Here is an 8,282-nt window from a genome sequence, read left to right as displayed (position 1 = left end):
TACTGAAAAATTATCTGTTGTTTATCTGAAATTCAACTTTAACTGAGTGTCCTGTCTTTTATCTGACAACTTTGCCTCCAACCCACCTTAGCTATTTGATAGGCTCCAGGAAGTATACCTAGATCATGGTGATGGTGATGATGGTGATACTATCTGATTTTTTATAAAGGGTTTATTAGGGGCCAAAACTAGTGAGATTTTTCTGATTGGATAATTTAGCATGATTTGCTTGAATTGATCAAAATGAAGCATTAATCTATTTTGTTTAATTGCCTGAAAATTCATATATTCATTATTAATTGAAGCCCTACATTTGCCAAACTCTTATCAAGCACTGGGGAAATAGCGGTGAACAAAATAGAGTGTAGTTCTTTTCCTGGAGCTCAAGCTAGTAGAAGAAAAAGGCATCCAATAACGCCCTCACAAATGCACAGCAATGAAGAAGAGATGCAGTGCAGAGAAATAACATGTCATGAGCAAACAAGGGGAACCAGCTTTACCTACGGTTGGGCGTAGAAAAGCCAGAGAAGACCTCTCTGATTCTGAGACCTAGGGTGTGAGTCGGCCTGGGCCAGAAAAGCATTGATGGAAGAGTAGGAAAGTGTGGTGAATTAAAGTGTGGTAGAACATGGTGGGCAAGGTGACAAGGGCAGGGAACGAGTAGAAATAGATGGCGGCCAGACCCTGTGGGGTCTTCCGAGTCATGTTAAGGATTTAGGATTTTGTTTTAATGGCACAAAGACGCCCTTTGAGGCTTTTCACCGGTGTGGTGACATGATCAGAACTGCCTGTTAAAATGCTTTATCTAGCTGCTGTGTGAAAAATGATACGAAAAGGGGAAATAATACAACTGGGGAAAACAGGCCATTGAAGGAGAGGAGACATGAAATGAGAGTGTCTTTATCTAGTGTGATGATAGCAAGATAAGAAATATTTTGGAATTAAAAAAGACAGGATTTGTCACTGGATATAAGAAAGCAGTAAAAAAAAGAGATGTCAAAGATGACTTGTTAACAGTATGAGGTCGAGTGGGGGTTGGGGGTGGATATCATTTCTAAAACACAGTAATTTGGGGCAGAGCAAGTCAAATTACAGTGGGTCGGGGGGGAAAACAGGCAATCTAATTTGGGCCCTGTTGAATTCGAAATGCCCGTGTCACATCTATCCTCATCTCCAGTCTCAGCTCTTGTATCACCATCAATGTGAACCTGGAAATAAAAGACCAGAGTCATTAGCACTTGGTTATGGGACCAAAGTGTTCTATAGTCGGAGATGTTTCACTTCATAGTCCAAATATAAATGAAGAGTTTGGGTGAAGTGATGACTTGTAAACCTGGAACCAATTAAACATTGAGATTAGAAAGAAGGTATGGTAACATTGCTCATAAAATGCAGACAGAATCCATCATTGAAGAGATTGGCCTCCACCAAAAAAAGAAAAAGATTCAGATAAAGGAAGTCTTCAAAAGCTATATGTTGACTTTCTTCTTGATAATTTGACAGACAAGATACAGACAGTTTGCTTTTGTAGCTGACTCCAGTTTAAGAACAGCAACCAACAATCTGGCTGACTGGCTAAAACTATCAAACAAAGCAAATGAGTTTCCCATCTCAACCTCAGCACTTCCCACCAAATTAACTGTACGAACATTTACAAGTATTGTTCAATATTTGTGGCTTCATTTTATTTTACATAGGAAAGTTTGAGAAAGAAAAGTGAGTTAAATTATCACATTTTTCCCTTCATGTATATCCTGAGATAGGATGATAACCCCATCTAGAGCTCATTGCTGGGAATTTTTCAACAAGAAGGGGAATTATATGAAAATGAGCATTAGAAAGAAATGGTTGAAAAATAGTACAAGAATACATTTATGTAATATCCATACGTGTTGCTGGTCCAGTATGGTGTGGTATAAATAGACCTTATTAATAAATTAGATAGTTATGTTTGCGGATATACATGTAACTATTTGGGCAGAGCTTTGTGAAAATATGCCCATTATGAAATGAACAAAATGTACCTTATTTCTTAATATACTCACATAGCCCATCAATACACAGAGTGCTTTTTTAACATAACTGCCCCACGTGGAAAAATTTAAAACTCTGAAAGTATATCTGCTAATGTCTTTAGAGAGGACGTTCAGTCTGTTCTTTGAAATGAAAAATGTCAGCCATCACTGAAGTTCTCAGAACTGAGACGTTAAAAGTCTGTGCTGTCAAGCATGGGCTCACTGCAGGCTGTTGACAGTACGGGCCCCTACAAATGTTCCACTGTGCTTCTGAGTCACGCCAGTGGTCCGTGTTAAATGGGTCAGGAAGAACATTTCGAAGCCACCTTTTCCCCGAACGTTGTCAACTCTCAATACCTTGTCAAAAAGCACCAGTGGTTGTCGCAATGATACCCCTAAGTCTGCCTTTCCAGTGCAACCATCAAATGCACTTGAAGGCTTTGGCAAACAGGCAGTAAAACTCAAGGAGAGTTCAACAGTGCATATTTGAGCTTAAAAAATTAAACCCGAAATAATTGAGAAACAGGCCTTTCATTGTGGAAAAAGTAAACTATTACTACGTGGGAATGCCATTTTTATCCCTTCCCTCCTTCCTTCCTTTTGCTGATTTCAGCTTTGTAACCTCAGTGTGAATATATGTTTAATTCATATCTAAACTGTTGGATCTTTTCTATTTCTGATGAATAGAAAAATAGGAAAGCCAAATCCTTATTATTTAAAACAAAGTTATTATTAAATTTATTATCGTTATTTTATGAGATTAAATTGTTCCAGACCTATAAACAAGGGACAAAAGTAAAATAAGATCATATACAAAAGACTCTTTACCACACCCCCTATATAAAAATTGCATCTGTGCATCTTTTTCTCCACATTCTGTGTATGTCTCTGTGTGCGTGTGCACACACTCACAGGCATGTGTGCTTTTCTCCAACCTTTACGTTTATGCATACTGCGATATAAAAATTTTCATTAAATTCATTCATCTTTTGGATTAGCCAAAGGAAAGCCCTATAGATGTTAATGTAGCATAGAAAATCAATACATCACAATTAGCAAAAGGCAACTGGAAAGCCTCCTGGCTTTTATTTGATTTTATTTTTACTCACACACATTCAGTTTGTTCAAACAGAGAATAGTTTTGCTATTCATTTCATCAGCCAGAATTCTTGAACCAACGAAGCCAATGGACACTAATGAAAAGGCATTTTTCATGTCCGTTACATTTGACTCAACACCAAGTTGCTTAATGAATTACATTTGGGTTTCACCTTAGAGCTGATTAAATATTTAACATTTGGAACAAAAATACAGCTGCATTTGGTAGGTTAAGGGTGAGCCACAAAATGGCTTCTAACTACCAATTCTAGAAGAAGAGCCCTCTAGGAAACACTATTAAAAATTATCTAACCTAATAAACCAATGTTTTAGGTTAGGAAACTGAGGCCCAAGAGATCAGGTGGCATGCCCAAGGTCATCCAGCTAGATTTTGATCCGGCATCTTTTTAACTGGATATTAGGCTCATTTTGAGAAGCAGAAAATGGAACTTGATTTTTTTAGGATGATCAAATCCCAGTTTTCAGAGATTGGCCCTCTTTTTGAACAGATGTACACTGTACATTGTGTTTCTGACAATGTCAAATGAAGTTTCTGCTCCAAGGGAAAGATCTAGATTTTAGCTGCTGCCCACAGGTGGTATAGGGTTAAGTGGCAGCATGTGGAATGCAGGATATATTCTTGAAGTTGTCAATTTCAACTAATTGCAGACGTAAAAGATAAGACTCCAGTTTCAAAAAGAGCAGCACATTGCAATGTGTTCATTGTGCTTCTTTCCTATCTAAGGACAATTGGCCACACTAGAAAAAGCAGACTGATAAAATTTAATAGTCTTTTTTCAAAATAAGTTCTTTCTAATTTAAATGTGATTTAGGAAAATTAATACCTGGTTTTGATTTAGAAGTTGTTTGGGGTAGCTAAATTGTAAGGCTCCTCAGAAGGAGAGCTATTTCAAGTTAATTAATGAACTAATTTTTATAGCATTAGTGAGGTATAATTGACACAATAAACTGCACATATTTAAAGAATACAAGTTGACCAGTGCTGATATATGCCTGCACTCATGAAACCATCATGACAATTAACATAATAAATATCTCCATCATGTCTAACAGTTTCCTATTTGTAATGTACTCTCCAATTCTGTCCCTAGCCAACCAGTAATCTGTCTTTCTGTTGGTTTGCTTTTATTTTAAAGGAGGGTGTTTTTGGTTTGGGGGGATTTTTTAACTGGTTTTTGAATTATCCTTTATTGAAATATTTCCCTTTGCAGTTCTTAACTAGCTTGGCATTCAGCTGCACCAGTGTTGATGTCATCTATGATATGATGATGAGAGCCACAGACCGGGCAGCCCCCAGAATCTCCTTAAGGGTTCCAAAGAGTTCTCTGGCTAAAGATCAGTACCACATCTGTTAGGCAATGTTGACAATCTCATCAACAGTGACATTTCCACTGTGTTTAATGTTTTTCTGATTCTTTCTGTCCCTGAGTGGTTCCTTAAGGACTTTGATGATTAGGACAGAGGCAGGCGTAGCAACTCAATTTGGGCTTCTCTGTTCTGAATGGTCACGTCCACTACAATCCTTAGACCCTTCTAGTCACTGGTTGCTTTGGTGATGTCACCACCAAACTTTATTAGAGACAGACTCAGAGGACAGATCTTGGTGGCCAGAGCAGATGTGGCACTGATTTCCCCACTGAGGCACCTGAGGTACACAATTTAATATTGTTGGAGTTGAACAAGAATGATATGTTGGAGGCAGCTGGTGTCAAATGAACCAGGATGCAAGAAGACCAAAGAAAGTTGTACCTTGGCTTCCTCTGGGACAAAAGCTGAAAGCTGCTTTTTACTATAGATTTGTTTACATTTTCTAGAATCTCCTAGAAATAATATTATATAGTGTGCACTCTGTTTTTGTCTGACTTATGTAATTCAATATAAATGACTGAGATTCCCCCACGTTGTTGTATGTATAAACAGTTTGTTCCTTTTTTTCTAAGTTTATTATAAGGATATAAAAAATTAACTTGAAATAGACCATAGGCTTAAATGCTAACCTATAAGACTTCTAAAGGAAAACAGAAAAAAATCATAGTGGCTTTGGGTTAGGATAAGACATAGGACAACAAAAGCATGAACTATTTTTAAAAATCAGTGAATTGGACTTTATCGAAATTTAAAACTTTTGCTCTCCCAAAGACACTGTCAAGAAAATATAAAAGGGAAGCCAGAGACTATGATAAAATATTCACAATACATATATTAGACAAAAAAATTGTAACCAGGATATAAAAAGAACTCAATAAGGCGAAGACAAACAAGACATTGAGGAAAAAAAGAAAAAAACAATGATCAAAATATCTGATCAAATGCTTCATCAAAGAAAATATACAGGTGACAGATAAGCATATGAAAATATGCTCAACATTATTAGTTTTTAGAGAACTGCAAATAAAACCACAGGGAAAAATAACACACACCCATTCACACAGCTAGACTGACAGTGCCAAGTGCCGGTGAGAGGTGGAGCGACTGAAACTCTCACACACTGCTGGTGAATCTGTAAAATGATAGAACTGCTTTGGAAAACACTTGGACAGTTTCTTAAAATGTTAAATATTCACCAATGACATGACCTAGCTATTTCACTCCTGGGTATTTACCCAAGAGAAAGCTTATGTCCACATAAAGACTCGCACATGAATATTTACGGCAGCTGTTTTTAATGGCCAAAAACGTCAAAACTGTCTAGTGTCTAATTTTTAATATCGAGTTCCTACTTTCTCAAGGACCTATGGTAGACCATGGGAGCAACCCTCAACAAATGGGGATGAGCCTTGTGGATAAATACTCCAGCATCCCTCCTTTCGTATGAAAAACTCTAAGATGCATTCTGTAATCTTCTCAGGGGTTCCTGGCAGAACCAAACCTCCACCCTCCACAGCAGTCACCTTGATAACACTTACTTTGGATTTTCCTTGCTCCCTGTCTCTTTCTCCCATTCCCTCATTCCTGCTCCTGATGTCACTTCTCAGATAAACTAACCACCCAAGTTCATGTCTGAGCCTTTGTTGGGAGAATTGGAACTAAGACATGCCAAATGCCAGGCTCAGTTCCAAGAAATAACATGTATTTTTAAGAGACAATTTGTATGTGTTATCCATATTAATTTAGCTGTTCGCAGGTCTATATGATGGTTCCGGAGAGAAATTTTAAGGAGAAAACATGAACAAGGAGGATTAAGCTTTTTATTTATTTATTTATTTTAATTTTTAATAGACACCATTTTGGTACTTGAAAAGTTGCCCCTTACTTGTTGATTCAGCACTTATAAAAAATCTTAATTCTTGTCCTGGAAGACAGGGCTGCTGGGCTCCATCTGTAATAACAATGTGGCTTTATAATCTTCCTGCATTAAAACTTGAGAACCCCCTGGGAAAACAGTCCTTGCAAAAACTGTGGAGCCCATTACCAATTTGCTGACTTATTCAGTATCCAGAATTGGAATGAAATATTTGCAGATTTTTCTGGATTTTATTTTTATTTTATTTTATTTTATTTCTAACACAGTTCTGGCTTTGCTCTCTTCAGGATTTGTAAAAAATGAAATGCCCTTCTCTCTGTAGCAGGAGCTCAGAAGAAAACTGAACACCATGAAAGTCTTAACACCCTGGATTCCTGAGGAGGTGCTGCCCTCCTCTTTTTTGTTTGTTTTGTTTGTTTGTTTGTTTGTTTTTCGTTTTTTGTTTTTGGCCCTCTTTTTATTCACATTTTAGCAAGAGGGAAAAAAAGGTCTTTGATGGGGTAGGAAACACAGATCTAGAAACAAAACTCTAATCCATTTTCCAAGGCTCCACACAGATACTGCCCTCACTGCAAAACATTCTTAGATCGCCCCTTGCCCATCTCAGCCCTCTTTCCTCACTTGGATAACCAACTCTTCCACTCTCAAAAAAAAAAAAAAAAAAAAAAAAAGATCGAGGCCATGCCTGGTAGAAGAGTTTTGATTTCACTGCTTCCTGCAATCCCAGTTTATGATCTTTTCCATGAGCACAGGAGATATTTTTAATCAGAAATCCTATTTTCTGAGACTCAGACCCAGACACCTGAGTTCCAGATCTGTCTCTGACATTCCCTTAAAGTGTGACTTTTCCTCCTCTAGACATGTGAAATGGGTCCCCTTCCAGATATTATAGTCCATGTCCATATTTTTATGGGTAAAACAAGCTTTCACCATACTAGCAGATCATACGGCATTTATCTAAATACACGGGTTTATTCTGAGATTCATAATCAGTATACCTTCACAAAGTACTTGCTAAGTAGCATCCTGATCAAGACACCAACATTGTCTCTGCATCAATGTCTCTCTTCTATAAAGCAAGATGAACTGTAAACAGCATTTCTCCAAATGAACTAGCTACCCGGTTACGTCAAATCATCACCAACAGTCTGAAGATATTCCTAAGAAGTCACTTAGGGCAAAGTTCAGAGACAGAAATTCTAATAATAGTGACATTTTGCTAGAGAGAATATTTTTAACCAAAAGAGGGGAATACTTGTTGTAACTGTGAATGCTCGTGTGTATTTTAAACTGTTGAGTATTTAGTAATTGTTTTTTAGGTTTATTGTGGTTGTAGATTATTAGGAGTGTAAGCATTTAAGCAAGGGGCAAAGTGATGTCAGCCTTTCATTTTACAATTGCTAAAAGTTCTAGTATTTTGGGGGACATTTAAAGGGAGCACTGCAGATCTACTTATGACTGCCTGCCAACAGTCCCAACAGAAGATATCCTCTCACTCACTATAATCCAAGGCGTCATAGTGAGTATAGGTATAAAGCCAAAATTACATCTGACTTTGATAACTGAGTAAATTTTTCATCGCTCAATTCTATCTGTTGAATATTGTACCTCTAATTATAATCTAAACTGTCACAGTTCACTAGGATTTTTGAGGGGCTGTGAAGACTCATTTGAGAAGGAGAAAAGAAAATAAGTCTTTGGGTAGGAGGTATATTTGAATTTTATTCTTCTCTGTATTCTAAATGCCTAGAATCAATGTTCTAGATGTTGTTATAATTCTATAAGAATTACTTATGCCTAGGAAGTTCAAATATTCCAAGTTCAAGTACGGAAAGAGACACACATACCTTTAGCATACCTAAATCAATGAGGCAAATGGATGAAGAAGAGAGAGAAAGAGGCTT

At 37.2% G+C, this 8,282-nt stretch overlaps 1 pseudogene; it reads right to left on the bottom strand.

The window, feature by feature from the left end:
- Positions 1-4,348: 4,348 nt before the first annotated feature.
- Positions 4,349-8,282, bottom strand: part of LOC111737631 — a 13,977-nt pseudogene continuing 10,043 nt past the window's right edge.

This window comes from Pteropus vampyrus, unplaced genomic scaffold (assembly GCF_000151845.1).
Source record: "Pteropus vampyrus isolate Shadow unplaced genomic scaffold, Pvam_2.0 Scaffold29, whole genome shotgun sequence".
NCBI lineage: Eukaryota > Metazoa > Chordata > Mammalia > Chiroptera > Pteropodidae > Pteropus > Pteropus vampyrus.
This window is presented reverse-complemented; position numbering and strand designations above follow the sequence as displayed.